Genomic DNA, 21,852 nt, shown 5'->3' with positions numbered 1-21,852 from the left:
ATATTTAATGCCGTATTTTCTGTTTTACACAACATTTTCGAGGTTTTGGTTTTAACATTGATCATTTCACACAAACACTTCTAAAGGGAGCTTGTTATTTGTCACAGAGGTTCTTCAATGGCAGTTCTCCTAAAAACCTAATTGAAACATGTTGTACAAACTTTGATACTTAACTACTTTCATAATACAACAGATTAACTTTGTCATCAACTCATTGCTTTCCTACGTTTCTCCTCAACTCCCCCCAAAAGAAAACACTACAAAAGTCTCCTACTCTGGGGACATAAAGTAAAGGATTAGGTGGCATTTGTGCAAGATGCAGATAACAAAAGCAAGAGTGAAGAAAATTGAAGAGACAGGCAAACTCCAGCAACAAAATGGTTAAAGAATCTGAATCATTGTTCTATGTATTTTGAGAGTCCACTATATTGTGAACAGCGCAAACATCAGACAAGTTAAGATTACTGACTATTATCTCCTTAATTTTCTCCGCTTTCCTTCACATTCCCTCTTGCTATCAACGCACTATTTTTCCAAAGCTGCACTTCTACTAAGAAGTAAACTTTCCCTAATCCGTCTATTATTGAGCCTTTAATTGGATTGGAAGCAGGGTGGTGTATAAAATAGCCCCTATTCACTCAAAAGGACTGTAGTTTTAGGGACTTAAAGGAGAAAGGTACTGTGAAAGAAAATCCACAGGGAATCGAGGATTAAAAGGTGGCTCTACTGAACTCATCAGCTCCACAACACATAATGAATTGTTTCCTTAAACAGGTAACTTTCTAAATAAATAGACTCTGCCTTGAGATATAACTCATCTATCAAAACAGAAAGTAAAGGGAAAATAAAAATTGGTTTAGTAGAAAATAAAGCAGTACATGATGCTGTTCCTCTGCCCAGTACCTTCCCTCTAACAAATAACCCTTTTCACTCTCCCATAGGTAAATGGATGCATAGGACAGAGTAGAACAGCGGAATATACCTTAAATGGTAAAAAACCCCATCATACTAATTCAGCCACTGCGTGTACACACTGAAACTTCTCCCAAGTTACTTAATATTTCCAAACACCATGTAATATTTAAATTTTTTAAACTTTTTATCCCTCTTCAGACCACATAAAGAAATAAATAAAGTGCATGTAAATCAAGTTTTGCTATGTAACCAGATGTCATTAGAAAGGGAGTAACTGCTGCCACTCAATAGTGGCTTTACTCAGAATTGGAAAAATTTTAGTCTCATTATGATGTTTGGCAATGCAGAACTCCTTAATACATAAATGCAGAAGAGACAGATGGCTAAAGAAACCCATCTATTTCTGGAAAGGGCAGTGGATAGCGAGATTTCTTCATTTCCTACAGACAGAGGTTACAGGAAAGGCACATCTTAATTCATGCAGAATTTCTCTTTGCTTCATGATGGAAAAAACTACCAAAAGCTTAACAGCAAAGTATTTATCTCTCCAAAAATAACATCAGATCCCCACTGCTTTTACAGGAAACTTAGAAATATAGGTACCAACTGCTCCTGAGTGACAATAATGAACACCTATTTTAAATGTCCACAAAGCAAATATACAGAGTGCTGAGCAGCAGAGCCACAATGCAAATAGACATCTAACCTCTTCATGTACCCTCTAGCCCATGCTTTATTAACTGCAAATGAAGACAATGAGGATACTCAAGGAAAATGCTCAGGGCTCTCATTATGTAGTGCCAACATTTCCTAAGACTAATGCAGGCCATGGATTGAAGTAGGTACAGTACAGCTGCTCTCTGGTCTGTGACAGCAAATTATCTTGCCATTGAAACTCGTACAATCAATCTATGTATCACACTTACTCATCAGGCTTCACGCCAAAGGCTTGCCAAATAGGACACAATGTTACATTGCCTGTGGAACAATCCAGAATTTGCCTCTTACCTAGAATCAACCAGAATACCACGTAGGAGATCATCTTTGCTTTCAACCTGTGTATTTATACCAAAGAAACTATCTGATATGCAAGTAAACTGAACTGTTATTTTAGTAGATCACAGGCTTTTTAGTCATACTTTTATATCACAGATGTTCACAGAAAATATTAACTCGGTCTCTGTTGTATACATATGCATACTACACTAGCAATCCAGCTTGAAAGCGTTCACACTGGTGTCCACTGAATCCAGCTATGAAACTTATTCAAGAATACTGGGGGTCCAAATGTGCTTCCCACCACTTTCTGCATGCCAAAGATTCCTCTTGGTTACTCCAGGTCCCTGGAAGGCATTTATTCAATCTGAAGGTTTCCTTCTATGGATCCAGCTGACTTGCTACAGATGATTTCCTGACATATGTATATGTAGTAATGATTCTTGCTTCTTGCATACCCAATGCCTCAAGTCACAGTCAATCAAGAGACTGCATCCATGAGAGAGAATCTTTCCGATTTAATCTTTGTACAAGTGGGACCTTCTATTTTATTTCTTCACCTCTATTTTTTATACATGTACCTACCTGTATTTTCCATTCTGAATGTTGTAAAGAAATGCTTTTATTTCTATTTTATCCTAGCCTGGATTGAGTTAAAGATGATTTCAAGATACTAGGATACATCAAGGCATTGCTCTCCCAGGAGCATAATAAATCTGTAAACTAGGGTACTAGGGCACATTAGTGCATGCCTCAATTCTCCTCCATGTTCTCCAGAGTATCCAAAGGGTGACAGAACATGTGTCCAAAAAGCTGCAGGGGTTGAAAGCTTGTGTCATAGGGGTCAAAAGAAGAAGAACCTTTTAATAACTAGGGCTACTCAGAAAGGCTAACAGGAATGCAGCAAAATGGTAGAGTGTATATCCAAACACAAAAGATCCTCACTCTCACCTGTAACACAAGCCAATATAAAAAAATATTTTTGATATCCAAACCCTCATGTCTACAAAATGCCTGGGGGAAAAAAGACATTACCTTTTCAGGTGAAAAAACCTCTACCTCTTCCTACAATCCAGAGGATGCACAAAAGAGCAACCATTGTGAAAAGCAGACTGAGAGCATCTTTTCCACTGCTATTTATGCAAACATAAATCCAGCTGCTCCACACTCCCTGGTCAAGCATCTGCTATACCAAACATATCTTGCACCACCACAAACACCAGGTAACGATATACAGAAAACTATTTCAGGGAGCCCAACCAGCTGAAAACCGATTCTGTTAGGCTGGGGGGATTCTTTTTTAAATGGATCAACCTGCTGAACTGGCTCAGCACGCGTGCTGCAGAAGTGGTACAATTGCAGAGTCAGAGCAGGAAGGGCAGGACCACAGCAGCTCAGACCAAACTTGCTCTAAGCTACCTGAGGGAGTGTGTAGTTGTAAGTTGAATTTTACTACCCACACAAATACAATATCACACAAACATAACAGGGGACCCCAAACACCTTGATATTCCACAATGTCCCATTTCTTTCTTTCTCACCAGTTATAGCAACTTTCCATACTGACAGGACATGGCAAAAGAAATACTTTAAGAAGTTTCTGAAGGCTGCAGGAAGGACAGAAAAAACATGCTATGGACTACCAATTAAAGAAAAAAAAAAAGCTATAAAAGATCTCCCATTACTGAGGCTATTTAGATTATTTAAATATTAAAAATAATAATTAGAGAGATAATCTCTAACACTACACATTAAGAAACTAATTATGTAATCACATATCTACAAGAGTAAGTCCCGTGGTAAGTATGTCAGGGTGTAGAATTTTCACACATTCTATGATCGTTTTTTTAATTGTTCTGTGCACCTCTCCATCATGAGGAATACTTTTGTTGCTATCTATGGAATTGAAAACTGCACAGTAAAGAACATATGCCTTCTTTTTAAATGGCATGAGAACCTGATATTTAATTATAAAGAGTAGAAAAGCATAAAGAGCGTAACAAAACTTTTAACAGCTCTTAAGGCATCCAGAGAATCTGTTTAGTATTGCTGACTAATATTTTAACCACCGCAAGGTGGAAGTGCAAGTTTAAGGGGCATGGAAGGTTGCGCATGGTACATTAACTGTATTTTTCTATGCAATCTACAATGTACCCACACGAATAAAAAATGTTTCCTTGGTGAAATAACCACTGCCCTTTCAACAGCACTAGACAAGTAACTTCCAAGCAGGCAGCTTCACTACTGGTGTGAATCACAGCTGCAATAACTTCCTGCCATTCCCTAGAGACCATAGAAAGAGTTTTCCTAGGTGCTATAAAGGAGCAAAACACAAGTCGTTTACCAAAAGAAGATCAAACCAGTTTTCTAAGTGGGAAATGACCTGTCTTGAGTTTCTGTGACTCATCCTAACTTACATACTGAGTTAGTGTAACAACCCATCCATTTTGCTTAGGGAATACTGTCAGGTCCAGAAGAAGGGAGTTATGCAGGGAAAGATGCATGTGGCCAAAGAGTGCCAAGATGTGCCTCACCAAGAAAATCACTATTCCTTCAGATAAGTCGCCAGGGTCTCCAGTAAGGTCTTCTAGATAGTACTCTAAAATGAAGAATGATCCACTTTAAAACAGAAGTAAAAGCTCATCCCATGATCCAGAGTGTGTCATACAGGAACACATACAAGGTTCTTGTGTATAGACAATGACAAAAGACATGCCCTGTTTCACCTGTGCGTGCATAAATAAATATTTATGGATTTTATTAAAATCGAGGCTAGAATTCGTATCATTTGCTCTCAGCAGAAATTTACAGGAGTAAATTCTTTCCAAATACTTGTCAGATTTGGATAAATGTTTGAGATCCACCCTTGTATTTTTTCACTAGCCTACCTTCCTTCTGCAGCGAGGCATAAATTTTCTTTTAAATATACTGCACAGTAGTAAACACCGCTCGTGAATATAAGATTTATAGCACATTAATAAAATCATATAGGCTCACTGGCCTTAAATATATGAGGCACACAATTTAAGTTTTCATGACTACCTCAAAAGAGACCTAGAGTTGCCATGCAGCATGTTTAAATCTACAGAGTATTTATACCTACATATCATTCACCTCTTACCTATCTCTAATTATTTATTTTCTCCAGTACAGGAAAAACTTCGGAAAGATTAATATTATACATTGGGAATGATATTTATTTTATTAGATTAGGGTTAGGAAAAAAGCAAAGCAACACTTAGCTACAAGCAACAGGAGAGCATAGGATCTTAAGATTTGTTTCACATCAAACAGAAATAAAAAACATTAAATGTTAAACATGATTCCTAAAAACAGTGGAGGTGAGGTAGGAGGCAGAACAACAAAAATACCTAGAATCCAGACTCTAACAAGCAACAGAATAGTATCTGCAAATATCTTGGTGGATACCCTTGAAAAAGAAATACCTATAACACAACATACAAGTGCTGAAGTGTAGAGATGGTAAAAAAATTCTAAAATATAATTTTCATTGATACAGATATATATATATATATATATCGATTCACTGTTGGAACTGTATACCAATCAAACCATTGTATACCAATTCAAGTAGAAATTGCTGATAAGAAATGTTACTTTTTATCAGTCAAACTCAGCACCACGTGGAGGAAAGGTTTCAAAGTTGCTTTTAAAAAGAATGATATGTTAATGTTCTCAAACAAAACAAGCATTGAGATTCAAAAAAATGCCTTGGTTTTGACTGCTTAGTTAAATTTTGGAGGCTATTGATCATTGCTTTCTATTACTGTTACACTCCCTGAAAGTGCTAGGTGATTGATACTTAAAGCCAAGAGGTCAAAATAAAACAAAATATTTCAATTTACTTTTTTTTTTTTAAATACCACTAGTTCACATACATTTTTTGAAGTTTTGACTTGTCACCTTATTCCAAGGGTAGCAGAAGAAAAATCTCAAAATTGACATAATAGGAAAATCGTTTCTTTCTGACTCTGCTAGGCTCTTCTTCATTTTATAACAATGTAATACAACTCAGTTAAATGAGTTATTGTGGATTTAGATCAGCACAGATAAGATTAGAATCCAGACCAAGAGTAACGGGAGGCAAATCTTAAATCTTTCAAAAGGTTTCCCCTGCATTGCCAGAACTTTGCAAATAAGACAAGTCATCCCTAAATGGGCAACTGAAGATACCTTGTTACAAGGAAAAACTTAGACAAAGCCAACACAATCACAATTTCATCAGCTTTTCCTACACCTGCCTCAAGCATAAGACTAATTAGGGATATATTTGGGATGGATAAGGTAAGCCAGCACATGCTGGACTGACCAACTCTGTTTTGTAATAATCATTACAAGCCAGAAGATGTTAAAGCAGCCACACAGTTGCTCTCCCTTGCACTGAATGCCAACTAAGTTTCCTGCACTGAAGAGCAATTTTCTATTTCAATTTGTCTCCCAAATCAGAAGATTGATTTACTCCTACAGCCATAACCACCAGTCAACATGCATACTCTAACATGAAAGTTTATGGTCTAGAATCCCTAACATACAGAAAACATCTGAAATCATTAGCCAAAAGGTATCTTAGTCAAAAACTGATAGACATTTTTTATCCGCCAAGAGACTGAGGCAGAAAACATTCCCAGCAGCTCAAAGAAATCACATTTCAGGTTTACATTCCAATATTGGAGAGCAGAGCAAGCTCACATGTAACCAAAACCAATCCTAGCACAACGGGGGGAAACTGAAGGTTTCCATTCTGCCTGCTATGTAGCAGATGTGGGGAGGGGGACCACTAAGCAAGTAACTCATCATTTGCCTTGATTTAATTCAAATGAGAAAATGAAATGGCAGGAAGAATATTCTGAAGAATAGGAGGAAGCAATTTTCCCATCAGTGAAAAATTCCCATACTTCTGTGCTAGCAGAGAGCAGAAATCAGTCAAGAAGTTTCTTTAGAAAAAGGCTCTTTCAAAACAAGTTTCCATTAAATTCTCTTTTTCTCAGAGTGCAGGTCGTCACACCATTTGGTCACCCTAAGATACCTAAACAACAGACAATGTATTTCACTGGGAGATTAAGAAGTAGAAGACAAGAGTAAAATCCATTTAAACCAGCACAGAAATAGTTTATAATCAGTCCTCAAATTGTCGCATATCGTCAATATAATTTGTGGTAGGAAAGAAGACACCAAAAATAGCTAACAAGTTTCAAGGTGTAAGCAATCTACACAATTCTGAATTTATATACGAGAATCAGTTCTCAATAAGCCCATCTTTGAATTTTGCTGGTTTATGATGCAAATTACACAGTTAGAAGAGAACACCAGCTCTCCAATTTCAATTACTAAACACAGTTTACTCTTCCTAAGAAAGCCCTATCTTTCCAAAGACTTCAGAAGTTGCACACAGGAACAAAAGTAGATTAAGCCACTTTTACATAAAAAGATGGCTACCAAATATAACTAACAATGTACAAGGTACCATATGTACATACATAAGGTACATACATAGCAACATGAAGATAAAATTAAATCCTTGAGATCCAACGCTCCCCAATTTTAATTTACATAACATATACATATACTGAATATCTACAACTCCATGTGGTATTTTACTTAGAATAAGCACAACTTGTTGAACACCAGTAATGTGTTCAGATCTGTAGAGGGTAACAAAGTGAAAACAATGGATGTCCTAAATAAGCTAAATGCTGTTACATGCTGGCATAAATTTATAGGAATTTTACCAATGATTTCATAAGAAAGGTAGAACTACAAACTGAGGCCTCCTAAAAAAACGCAACCTAAAAGTTATTGCTTCAACTTAATACAGATAAATACTTCTTCCAAAAATTCTTATAACATATATATATATATTTAAATCCATTACTTTTAAAAAATAACTCTTTGGAGGAACGAAAAGGAGTTTTGTACATTTGTACATCATCTAGCAAATTCAGTCCTGACTTCATTGGCACAATCCTGATACAATCATTAAATAGAAGTGATCGTAATGCAACCTTTCATGCAGTAAAATTTGATAATGTACATAATACATTGCATTCTATTGATTCTGAAATGACATTGTGGAAGAGACTCATACTTAGGAGTGCCACAGTCTCCAAAAGATCTTACCCTTAATTATTTAGCATAGTCAAAATGTAGTCATTTTTCAGAGGAGTTTACTTATCAACATTCTTTATCGCATACAATATTTTCACATTTGTAATATTTAATGCAATATGCTTTGTTGTAAGAGACAAAAGAAAAGGATTCTGATTCTTAGTAGGTCCTTTGCAGTATCTCCGGACACTTCCAAAACAGAAATAACAGAAGTGGTAAGCTAATTTAGATTTCTAGTATAGATGGGTTTGTTTGTTTGTTTGTTTTAGAGATTCGGGGGGGGGGGGGTAGTTTTGTTTGGGTTGTTTTTCCCCCAAATAGACTGAGTTAAATAATTTAATCACATGTCTAACGGCTGGATTAATAGAAATTCTTTACTTAAAAATCTACTTGAATCCCCATCTAACAGCGCTTCAAGGTTTGTTCAGAATAAAAGATGACAAATAACTGGAGATATGCTTGTGATTTCCTCCATTTCAGGAAAAAAAATGTTTCAGAAAAATCATAGATGAGTCAAATCACTATCCCCCTTTCTATTAAGCAATACAAAAGACCAGTAATGACTTCAGATTTCAGGTAGGCCAGTCTTTAATTGCCAATTTCTTTGACAACAATGTATTAATTTCAGGTGTGCTTTAAGAATCAACGTGCCTTGAATCTTCCTGAATAATATATACTACACACATTTTAAACAGCAAAACAGTCTAAAACGGGGTTTTTTTTGTAAAATAATGCTTTAACTTTGTTCTAGATGTTTTAAGGTTGCGGTTTGTTGGGGTTTTTTCTTACTTTTCCCATAGTTTGTTTGCAATTAATTTTTGAAATAATTTTTCCTTCTAGCCTTCTGGAAGGATTCAGGCAAAATGCTAAGTTGATTGCAACGTATTGCTAACATCTGTAACGTGTTGATCATTTTACTCCCAAATCCTTCAAACATTTGCACATAAGTAAACTGGCTGATCCACAACTGCTTCCAGACTGAGCCTAAACAACTTAGCACAAACTTATATTTAGAAAAGTATTCTTTGTGCTGTGCTGCTATCCTACAATTCACTTCAGAAGACACCATATAATCTGTATTTTAGCATTCAGAATTTTGATATTTTTTTCTTTTTTACAGCTACACACATTGTTTTCATAAAGAGAAGCTTCACAAAATTATTAGTCTGCTAATCTACACATTGTCAAAACATACTGGAACTGCATCTTATGTTGCCTGTATGAATTAACCTTCTTACTGTAAGAAATTGTCTTTCAGGTACTAACACTATGAAGTACCTGTCTTCTTTTAGTTACAGATTATGGATGGGTTTAAAATGCAGAGTGCTTCAAAATTAAAATGGAAGTATCAGGTCTCAAACAAATTTGTTAAAAAATAAATTACCACAGTAAGCCTAAATAGATATAACCTTACATTCGCAAGTTTTGGATCTTTCACCTTCATTGAATTCAGCATATTAAAATATAACATGCTTTCAGTGACTTAGATTAGCAAGATGATCAGAACAGCTTTGAAGTGTATTGCATCAGGAATGTGCCATCAGCGCAGGGTTTTTTAATTCAGGTATATTTGGTCACGGCAAATTGTAATTCTTTATGCCCGTTTTAAAACTCAACAAACCCTAGCTCTTATACTTTATTTCCTAATGCCGCTGATTCCTAAACTGCTTGCAAATAACTCGACAAAGCTGATGTTCCAAACAAAGACCACACTTCCTGCTCTCATACGGAATCTGGAACACCATCAATGTTTTGTTCAGCTTGCATAAGTCACAACTGATTGGCCACAGTCCCTGTGGGCATGCCATTTCATCCAGACTGGACGGTTCATTAGTCATAATTACTATAACTGTACAGCAGAGACTGCAGTTTTATCTCATCATACATCTTTGATAAAGCTGCTTCTATTTCTGCTTCATCAGCATGTGAAGTTACATTATTGGAGCTTTTATTTTCCAATCTGTGATTAACATTGGTTGTTCTGCTTATGAAACATGTACCAAAATTCAAGAGGACATACAAAGTGAGGCCATGACGTGACCATCGTTTGAACCTTGTGTTAAAAATCATGCAGCAGTTATCGCTACACAGGAAGAATAGATTCTGAAATGACAGAGTCGCTAAGAAAATTTTACAAAGAAAATATCAACAACGCAGTTTGTAAGAGAATAAGACTGTTGGTTTCTAACACAAACTGTGTCACATTAGAAAAATCTATCAGTTCGGTATGAAGGTTAGACATGGGAAATTTCTGAGAAATGCTGGGTCAATCAGCACTTTTCATATAGCGTTTATACAATTGCAGAAAAGTAAAGCCTGCAACATAAAGAAACACAGTGGAAACTGTCAGCTAAAGCACTGCACTACAGTTAGTAAACAGATGCTAAAGCACTTTAATAACAAATGTGAACGCAATCTTTAACAAAATGCATTTTAAACATATAAAAGTCACACATTAAGGCGTTTCCTTATTGTGGTGCTTGTTGCTGATTTTTACATCTTATTGTGTGGTAACAGGAAGCACAAAGACTAGTGGTACCATCTGAATGTGCAACGTGTACCCATGATAGGCCACATAAAGAGTCATAATCGACAGTTACATGCAGGCACTGAGGCTGCAAAAATCCCAGAGTAATTAGTGTTGTCTGAATGCAATGACATCTGTTTTCTCATGGTCCTCTAGACTTGTCAGGCCAATAAGATGTATATGAAAAAATATGACAAGCATTGCAAATGCCCTTCTGAAAGGTCTCACTTTGGGAAAAGCTGAAGAAATGACACATGCCACCTCTTTTTTGCCAATACACCTAACAGCCAAAGCCTCAAGATTTCAAAAGGTCTTTTGAGTCATTTTACATTTGACTGTGAAAGGTTTATTCAGAACATAGCACTGTGCTTAGGAAAGAATGTATCACAGCAGCTTTTGTTCTTTTAAAAAAGCAAGCTTCATTAACAGAAAAGGAATAAAATGTGACTGTTTACTTCTGACTAGTGTGCTTACATGTCAGTGCCATCTCCATCTTCTTTTTTAATTAAAGCAGCAGATACTAGGTAGCACATAATACACACGTGTATATCCATTATTATTATTATTACTATTATTATTATTATTTTGCTTAAAGAGTGAAACAAGAACAGCTTTACAGCTGTGCTTTCTGGCATTGCAGAAACACTGTAGCCTTTTCATCTGAAGACCTGAGCTTTTGTTTTAGGATTCACAGCCTTTTTCCTTAATAGTCCCTATCTCCCCGTTCTTTCTCTGGACTGTAGCATTATGTTTGAGTGTGCGTTTTCTCCGAGAAAGACATTAGTCATCATTAACAGAAGCACTGACACCAAGTCTAAGTGCCTCTCCACAATGACCAAGTGGCAATCATCTTTCTCTTACCCTGTCACTGCTGATTAGGGTTTTCTTTCATGAAAATTTAATTTGTCGCCTTTCTGCAGCTCCTTTTTACGTTTCTGCAATAACACAACATGCCAGCAACACTAAAAATGCAGTAAAAGATGCTGTACCTGTTTATAAGAAAAGATAAGATTCAGACTGCATGGCTGTACTTTTTACCTAGTTTAACAGAAAAAAAAGGCCCTGCAAGATGTAGTAAATGAGTAGCTGCTGACAGAGGAAAAACTCCCATTAAATACCAAAGGCCTCAAACAACCCAGCACACCTTCAATCCAACTAATTGAAATTTTTTTCCTCTGGAAGACAGCTAGCCAGCCCATCTTCCAAAGCGTTGCTCAATAGGCAACGAAAACATCTAAATAGATTTTTATAACCAATTAATTTTATAACTGCTTCAAATATACAGGTACTCGGGTTTTTAGCTTATACAAATATTTAATAAAGGATTTCATAATCCAGTGATAAATTTCAACCTCACTTCTTGAGTCTGTGTCAACACTGCTCTTGCAGTTAAAAAGCCAGCCACGAAGAAAACGGCTTTAGCTGCTGCAGGCAGATGAAAAAGTTTCAGTCACGTATGATACTTTGCAGCTATTCAACATACACAGTCTCAGATTCCTGCTCTGTGTAACATTACAAACATTGTTGAACAAGATACCATAGCAATGAGTTATTTTAAGGAAGTTTTTCAAAACATTTACTCTTCTGCTTTATTTCAATTTGTCTAAAGATTTTTTTTAATTACAAGCATATGCTATTTTGTTAACATCTGTGCACAGCATAAAACCTGACTGAATTCCAACTTCTGAAAAAATGCAGATAACTTACATCCCTCAAATAAAGTTACAACATTAGAAAACTTCAGGACATTGAGATTAAGATACTTGAGTTCATTTAACTGATTTTCCATACAAGTATATTTAAAAAAAAGAAAACACCAAAAAGCACCACTTATTACAATTTTTACGTTCTCCCAATATCTTTCAGAATTTAATTAAGTGTAAAGCTAAAATTTGGATCTACCTCTATTAAATTCAGAAACCACAGCTAGTAAAATCCAAGTAATAAAAACTTTATTCAGCTTCCTAAAGTACTGGTACTCCACTACTGACCCAAAACAGCATTGGTAGTCAGAACAGAAACTGTATTGCTAGCACTTTGGATTTATAAGAAAGCTCCAGTATCTTTAAATAGTCTCCATATATGAAATTTAAGAAGAGGAAACTAGGAATTAAAAGCGCGTTTTGAATGGCAGACTGTGATTGTTGTACTGCTATGGCAGTATAACCTTGATTAAATGCAGAGCAATACTAAAGTAAAAACAAAACCCTGCCATGGTAACCTAAATTAACTACTGAACCAGACCACGTTTATACAGAAAGCTGGCGTTGTAAGCTATTCTACTCGATCTCGAGAAAAACTTTGACTTTCTAGAGGGCATAAAATAAAGTTAAGCTTCCCCAGCCGCACATCCACCATTGTTTTGTTCTCTATGTTCTCCTCGGCTCTTTGCCGGAGAAGCCAGGAACGCAGATGTCGAGATCCTTGCTCCGCATCCACATCAAGTTCAAGTACGGAAGTTTAGCTCTTTGACTTCCACCCCCACCTCCAAGTCACTTGTCAGTAAAAGGTTGGGCGATTTATTGACCACTGCTGGATGCATACTGTCAGTGCTGAAGGAAATATGAGAGGGGGCTGTCGCTACTGTTCTGGAGCTCATTGATAATGACATACCTGCCTCTGTCACCCATTACCCATACTACAAACTACTTAGACCTAACTGAAAAATCAATAGCCTACTTGCACTGGTTCCTGTGGCTGCCTCCTTTGATTGTCAGCTCCTGTCTAGGGTCAGCACTTACATGAAAGGGGCTGTGACTGCCTGATGCTTTCAGGACAACCTAACGATATGAAACTAGCCAACAGAACAGTAAATTCTGTCCCCCTGCCCTCCTCATCAATTAGGCTTTGACTAGGCTTGCCTGTAGAAACCTGACCTTTTAAGTTTAGGTGAATATGGAACTAGCTGAACACGCCACTGCCCTCAGCACTGAGCCAGGAAATCCACTGACAGGTTAAACAAAACAGAAGGTTGTAACTGTCATAATTTGCATTGCACTTTCACGCCAACAAGGGTGTTATCAGTGGGGGCAAGCCCTGGAACACACAACGCAAGCACCCTAAGTCACTCTCCTCATAAATTTTCAAGTGAAGGGAGATAAAACATAAATTCACAAATGACTGTGCATTTCAAGTCCCACTTTCTTTCAAGTTCGCACTCTGGAAACCCACAAAGTACATATAAACAATTTCCCTTCATAGGCGCGCTGGCATTCAGATGCCAGCTAGAATGAACTTCCAAGAGAGATGATGAATGGGGAAAGGCTACCTGCCTATGCCTGTTAGGGACTCTTGCATTAGGCTTATTCTCCATTGCATACTTCTATGCAGGAATACTAATCATTAATGGATTATACACACACACACACCTGTACTTCGGAGCAGCAGGTAGACATAAATAATTTAAAAATCCCTGGAGAGCCCTAGCTGGCACTTCTCGGTAGTATTCACTCATACATCCTTTATCTTGGAAGTCCATTAGCAACATCTGAATATCCCTGTGCCTACAACCAAATGATAAATGTTACGTTTTAATACACCTGCCCTCCTTCAAAGAATATTGAGAACCATGAAGCAAAGAACTAAAGCAAGAAATCTCAGATCTAAAGTGAAGGCTGAACTATATCCTCAAGCTGAACACAATAGATTTAGTAACTATATATAGATTTAAAAAAGAAAAGCTTAATAGCCGAATGCCTTGCTCCTCCTTTCCTCCTAAATAGATAAATAAGTCAAAGATTAAAACCAAATGAAAGTATTTTAAAATTCTGTGATTAGTGCTCCTTTCTTATATATCAATTCTCAAGCAATGACGGTTTTATGCCCTTTTATGCTCCTGCTTCCATAGGCCCACGACCCTCAATATAAGCATTTCTGGGAAACATCCACAGCGTGTGTGAGCAAAACAATTGATACAATTTGAACACTCGAGCTTCTTCATACCATGAAAGGACCGGCTGTCTCTACAAACTACAATTATTATTATTTTTTTGAAACTCTGAGAATGCTAGGAATTTTCAGTGCACTTTATTCAGTGCATACGGTTAATAACTTTTAATGTAAATATACAAACTACTCCTGGAAATCCCAGGCAAGATTCAGAGCAATAATTTACCTAATGTTTTTTCCCTACAGCTGAACCTTTTTAACTCCTGCACCTTTAATATCCTTCTTACACAAAAGCATGCAGTGCCAGATATAAGAATGAGCTCTTACGTAAATAAGTGATAGGAAAACTGCTGCCGTTTGGTTTTCAAAGTTTAAGATTCAGTTCCAAACCTGTAGATACCCTTGTAAGCTTTTCTTCTGAACACCGCCTCAATACATGCCAGTCGCTGTATTTAGCTTATTTCAAACGCACTTTTAGAAATCGGTATTGAGAAAGCAAAACAGCTGAATTATGAAAAGACAAAAACTTTTTTATTAAAGCTTCAGATAATACGTTATGCTGCAATAATATTTGTCATACTGTAACACTCAGTTGTTCTAAATATACGTAAAATGGAACAAATGCTGAGAAGACTCCTTGAAAATAGAAGCATAGAACTGCGCTAAAGCACTTTTAAATAAACAGAACAGCAGTTAGAATTAATATTGTACTCCAAACAAACTACAGAGCAAACACTAGTTAAAAATGGTAGACCTAATTGAGTCTGGATGGACCGCTTTACAGACCTAATGCAATGATTAACTATGCATCTGGTAGCATGTCAAGTCCTTTTTGTGTGCCTATCTGATAGTGAAGTGAAAGGGCATGGACAGTGTCCAGTCCCAGCAAGCAAATCATTTGGAAGCAGTCATAGCCATAGATCAAAGATTTTTCACTCTATCCAAAGGCTATTTAAACCCACCAGCCCAGCCCCTTGTTGCAGACAAAACCAGTTAGAAAATAAGAAAGACTCCTTGGGATCCAAAGATAATAAAGGAAGATAGAAGTAGAAAATGAAGAAAAGAAACAGACTGGCAGAACCTTGATTTCCATAGGCCAAGACAGCTGTTTTACATCCTAGTTTTATTTCAGATGGTTAAAGAAAAGGAACAATTTCCATCCCTTAGATCACCAAATATTATTTCAGTTAAACTATGCAGATGGCTTCTATACATTATTTGAGCCAATACAGTTTCCCCTTCCCAGCTACAGGAGATGGTACCTTGAACTATTTTGCACACAGGTTTTACCTAATTCATAAGAAAACTAAAAAGAGAGCAGCATATTATCATGAAGCAGTTATTTTGAAATAAGATATGCACAGCAAGATATAAAATAGGAATAGCTATGATTTGATTCTCTCATTAGAAGCAGCAACAAAACCCCTGCAATGATTTTATAACTAGTAATACACTACTTTTATGTCAACATAGTACTTTCAGAGGATAAAAATTCAATGCTATGAAGTACAATATGCAGAAAAGTAAAGGGCTCTAACTGTGCATTTAAACTGTATGATATTTGAATGAGGGAACAATTAGAAAACTGTTCAAACTGGAAACTTTTTTTTTTTAATTAAATAAAAATTTCGTGCCTTTTCTAGTGGATCCAAAGTCAAAACGTAATCATCTTAAAATACAGAGAGAAGAGCGTGAGCAAGCACCTCGATATATGCCATGCTGGTCTCCAGTGCTATCTAGAAGATTGAGCCCCTTGTGCTCCCTCCTCCCACAACACCCTTTCCCCTTATAAATTGCAGTCACAGAAACTCACAGAAAGGTTGTAACCTGTACAGTGGTGGTGAGGAGCAGAGGATTTCACATTGCTATACATGATATTTGAGAAAGTATTTTTTTTAATGTAAGCATATAAATGAGAACCTTTCACTTCTGGAGCTAGAAATTGACCATTTTAAAGGGTACAGTTTAGAGTATTCTAGGTTAACTTATAAATATGCTTCATCTTGGCTAGCTGCATGAAGTTTTTGATCTTTAAAATAATCCTCCAACCAATAAAACCACACAGGCTATTGTTTGTTGGCATGATTATTTACACATATGCACAGATATGTGAACATCTAAGACAATAAACACAGTAATCATCACGCAGCTTCTGATAAAAAGAAGAGTTACAGCCAAATGCCTGCAAATGGATTTATTTTTTTAATTTCCAGAACTTTGACTTTGCTTAGAATATCTTTGTAATTTTCATATTTTTGAAAGAAGTGCTGATTTCACCTCACAGCATTTTGAAGAGCCAGACATTATCTCTGTAGCCCACCTCACATTTTTCTCAAGCAAAGCAGTGTTACTGCATTCAACCGGAGGTCAAGTTGACAAAATCCTGGTACATTACATGCTTTCATACATTTAAAAATCGATGTTATTAATGTAATTAATCAATTATTGTCAATAAAGACCAGCCAACACACATTAATTTGGTTACTTCTACTGGATAAAACAGCATGCACCCACCTCAACTGCACCCAAACAAAACAAAAGGCAAGAAGTTTTACCAACAAGACAATGCTACAAAAGCACTAGAAATGTTCTTTTCTATTGCACGTGTCTGATTTTCCCCAATTGCCAAGTTACTGAAGGCAAACTTAGAAAACAGTATTTAGTATCCAAAGCAATCTTACAGCTAAAACAAGTCTCCATCAGTCATGATGAGAAAAGAGAAAATGCTACCTTTAATACAAGATTCAAAGCATTAGAGAAAACCTTCAGCTGCACATCGCTCATGGTTAAACACCTGAATATGAACACATTCACATTTTGAGACTGAATAGGAAAGCTAAAATAAGGTACTTAACAGGGTAGTTGGAACCCTCCCCTTTCCCACTGCAGAAATGAAAGCTAGGGGTGACTTAGAAACTTGTATAAATTATTTAATTACCATACCATTCAGTCTTCATGGAAAAAAGTACAAGATCTATGCAACACTCTTAACTGATGAGATGCATTAATGACGTGTGTAGAAATGAAACCATCTTTTCTCCCGCAGTGCACACTATCAACTAACTTCATAAACACAGTCCTTAGAACAGATCGGTGGATAGTAAAGCTGAGCCATGACTTTCGAGAAAAGGTACACAGTGTATACTATTGAATGTAAACAGAATTTTATCTGTCAAACCCATAGCAGCATTTACTGTAACTATTAACCCGGTTTTGCTGTGGAGGAACGCAACATGCATTACTGAATCATTTCTTTTCAAATCCATACATTCCCTGCAGCAGTTCAAGCTCCATCAGCAGTGCAGGAATGTATGAAAATGACAGGCAAAGGGCACTAGCTCTTTTCCCATACTGTTCTTCTATAAATGGAAGCAGAGTCCTACAAAGCACTTAAAGCTGAGAATGTTTGAAGACTGATCTCCGGGAAAAAAAATTACGATGTTAGGTTCCACGAGAAGATTAATTATTCTGTTTTCCGCCAAAACTGTTTCCCTTAAATGAAAGGACAGAGAGGAAACCAACTACTAGAAAATAACAGAACGCTAACTGGGTCTCATCTACAAAGCTGCCATGAACAAAGCGTATACGTACACATACATATTTCATATGCGATTCATAAAAATACTTCTTATCCCTTTTGGGAGCACCTGTTCCTGCATTCACTTTTCCCCCTCCTCTCTGCGAAGGGAGAGGGAGAGAAGGGCAGATTTGGCAGAAATCCTTTAACGGCCTCAAGTCAATTTGATTAAACTTTGATTTGCCTTAAAAATTACACCTTGTATCAGCAGCACGTTATGGAAACTTTAAAATACACCATTCAGAATTTAAAAGCTCTGAAATATGTAACGTATGCCACTTTGAGAAGCTGGTTGGGCAAGCAAATGCAAGTATGCTACATCAAAACACAGTAAGAAACTTGCGTGCTTCTTGCTAAAACTCTGAGCTGTTTTCCAGTTTTCTTCTGTTGCTGTTTTTTAATGGGTGATACAAATGCATAGCGTTCTCTTAAAAAAAAAAAAGGGGGGGGGGAGAAGAAGAAAAAAAAGCCTTTGCACATTTAATAGCAGCCCTTCGCTGCTCCTTCGCCATCCTTAGCGTGAAGAAAATACCGTTGCACATACCACGTATACACGCCTGGACTTAACGCCAGACCGGGCTCCCCGCGGTACCGAGAGGGAGGGGGCAGGAGGAGCCAAGGCAAGAGCAAACCCTCTCCGCACACCGAGTCCCCTTTCCAGTATCTTTTTACAGAAGCCCTTGCTAACAAAACACTATTGCTCCAGGCAGCGGCATGCTGATGTTGGCACTACTTAAACCAAACAAACACCATGTTTAACAGTCAAATAAAATGTCCCGCAGCCTCCCTAATGAATTTGTCAAGGACCATCAGATCACCCCCGCCCCTGCCTCATTAACTCAAGTATGATGAGACGGATTATAACGAGAGAATACAGATCAATCGGTCTGAAGACTTCAAGTGGCTTTTAGCCCTGAGAGTTTCCCTCTCCGCGGCACACACACGCACACGGTCTTTTTAATGGAATACAGTATCTCCTGCTGCTGGAGGGGCTGCCACTTCGTTTTATACACCATCAAGGAGCTGCTGATGGACTTCTACGCTAACATACATAAAAGCAGAGGTGACAAGGGCTCTTCAATTATAGCCTCCTCGGATCCTGTTCCCCCTTCAATTATTCATCCCGGCGAGAGCAAATTCCGCCACAGACGAAGCTGGTCTTAATGCACCGCGGCCACAAACGCCCAGACACAGGAGAGAAGGGTTTCACGTGCATTATTTGCTGGAAGTGTTTAAGTTTATTGCTCAAATGATGTTTCTAATTAGCGCTGGGGCAATAAATTAAAGTCGGCTTTTGTTTAGCTGATTTATTATTTACTAGAGCTTCAACCTCAGACAGGAAAATTGGTAATGAATTGTTTTAAATCTGAACGCTAGTAACGCTTCATCATTAGTCACCTTACCGGGCGGGGGGGTGGGGGGGGTGGGATGGGAGGGGAATCGTCCCCTCCTTCTGCTTTTACCCTGAAAACAGCAAAGCGCGTCCCCCCACCCTTGCCCGGGCCGCCTGACGGCTCCGGCATCGCCTCCGCGCCCCGGCCGCGGCAAACTCCCGGGCTGTCCGCTCTCTGCTGGAAGCGAAACCCCGCGGAGCCGTCCCGGGCCGCCACTGCTCGGAGGGTCGACGTGCGGAACCCCTCGCCGGACCGGGGAGAAGTGCCAGCCGGGCTGCGGGGAGGCAGACCGGCTGCGAGCGCGCCCCGGTCCGCGCCGGTGGGGGCGTGTGAACCGGGGACCCCTAGCTCTGACTAACTCTTCCGCTTGCCGGAGGGCGTCCGGAGACGAGGCGCAGGACCCTCGCAGCTCCGCCCGGCCAGCCGAGCCCCGAAGAGACGCGGGGGCCGAGCACAACGATGCCCGCCCGGTGCTGGCGCCCGGCCCGGCGGCACGGAAGGGGCCTCTGACCGCCTCGAGCGGGTCCGACCGCGGCCCCCGGCCCCGGCCCCGGCCCCGGCCCCAGGGAGGGGGCAGGTCCGCGGGCACCTACCCGTGCCCCGGGGCGGAGATCCCCGCTCCAGCCCTCGCATCCCCGGGACGCCTAGAGACCGCGAGAGCAGCGGCGCCGGCGCCTTTGCCAGCCAGCGACTCTCCCCTCGCCGCAGCTTTGCCCCCTCTCCCCCACCCCGCTGAAGCTGCTCTCCTCGGAGCCTTCCCTGGGCTCGTCTGCCCCTCCCGACGGGGCCGGAGCCGGGCCCGGGCCCGGGCCCGGGTCCGGCCGGGACACCTGACACCGCCGCCCGCCCGGCCCCCGCCGAGCACCCGGGCACGGCGGCCCGCCGAGCGTCGGGCAGGCGCGACAGCCCCCACCCCACCCCCGGGCGCAGACTGCCCCGGCGGCACCGGGGGAAACAACGAGCCGATCCTCTCCTCGGGGAGAACGGAGCCCCACCGGCGCCGGGCACGTCCGTACTTACTTCTTCCAGCGCGCAGCGGTGCGGTCGGCACAAGACATGTTTCTAATTTAAGTGCACACGGAAAACAGACGGCGAGATTTTCTTTATTAAAATCAGCCAGCTGCAGCGAAAGGAGGAAAGAACAAGAAACCGAGCCCGACCGCTGCCAGCTGGTTGAACCCAGGCTCCGCAAGGAGGAGCGCATCGCGTGTAAACGGGCCCCGGCCGCGCCGGCCGGGCTCCCGCGGCGGCCGCGGCCGGGCTGCGAGAGCCGCCTCCGCCCAGCGGGGCCCCGCGGCGGGACCGCGCCGGGCTCGGCCACGCCGCCCGCTCGGTGCTCCGCAAGCCCCGGCGCACTCGGCGCGGCCGGCGGTGCCCGCTGCGGGGCCGCGGGGCTCAGGGGAGGGCGAAGCCGCTGCGGAAACACGCAGCCCTGGGCCTGAGCACGGAAGATGTGGAAACCGTCGCCCCGCCAGCCTAAGTTTCCGCAGGAGAAGCACTTCTGGCTGTTCCGCAGCAGGTACTGCCCGGGGGGCTACGGCAGTGCGAGCGAGCTGCTCTTTCCGAACTGGCATCACGTAGCTGCAGCTTTATGTCCAAATCATTCAATATTCTTATTAATACAAACTTGCATAAAATATCGTTTCCTTTCGAATAACTCAATCCTACGCTTTAGGAGGATGAGCAGAACTTTATGGCACGAGATTTATCTAAATTAACGGGACTACGGCACTGACTGAGGGCAGTAAAACAAGGTGTGCGATTCTGCCCCGGTGACGGTCTCACTTTCACTGCTGCAGCCCGGCATTAGCGAAAGGAGATTTATGCCTGCGGGGAAGCACCGGCACGCCTCTCCCCCCCTTTCCCTTCACACACCGGCGCTGCCGCTGAGGTCTCCTCGCAGCAAGCGGAGGGAGCAGCGAGCTCCCTTCACCCAGCCGCCACGGGTGAAGTTGCAGCTTTTTCCCACCCCGCGCCGGGTCGCAGGACGTTCACAGCCCCGCGTGTCCGTCTGTCCCCCCCCCGTCGTGTCCCCCCCCCTCCGGCTTTAAGGCCTGTCAGCCCCAGCACGGAGTGGACGGGGCGCCCCTGCCCCGCCGCCGCCGGGGAGGAGGCAGGAGTGAGCGCGCGGGCGCGTCTGCGCGCCCCCGCGCCGGCCGTGCCCGCCGCGATTGGCCGCGCCGCTGACAGCTCGGCGGCGATTGTAGGAGGCGGGGCTCCGCCCCCCGCCCGGGCCCCGGCCCCATTCATAAACTACAGGGCCCGCCGGCACCGCCGGAGAGAGACGGGCACACGGCGGAGGAGGAGGAGGAGGAGGAGGAGAGGCGCAGAAAGTGAGAGCCTCGGCGCGCACTTCCAGGGGTGGGGAGGGGGAGGAGAAGCTATCCTGGGCACAGCAGCTACGCCCTCCTCCCGCTCAGGATAAAACA

At 40.9% G+C, this 21,852-nt stretch overlaps 1 protein-coding gene across 2 annotated transcripts in view; it reads right to left on the bottom strand.

Annotated features, from left to right (window-relative positions):
* Positions 1-21,852, bottom strand: part of LRBA (LPS responsive beige-like anchor protein) — a 434,876-nt gene that overhangs the window by 168,884 nt on the left and 244,140 nt on the right. The gene's annotated exons all lie outside the window — the stretch shown is intronic.

The sequence above is a fragment of the Buteo buteo genome, chromosome 1 (genome assembly GCF_964188355.1).
Source record: "Buteo buteo chromosome 1, bButBut1.hap1.1, whole genome shotgun sequence".
NCBI lineage: Eukaryota > Metazoa > Chordata > Aves > Accipitriformes > Accipitridae > Buteo > Buteo buteo.
The sequence above is the reverse complement of the archived record's forward strand: the minus strand, read 5'-3'. Positions and strand labels throughout refer to the sequence as shown.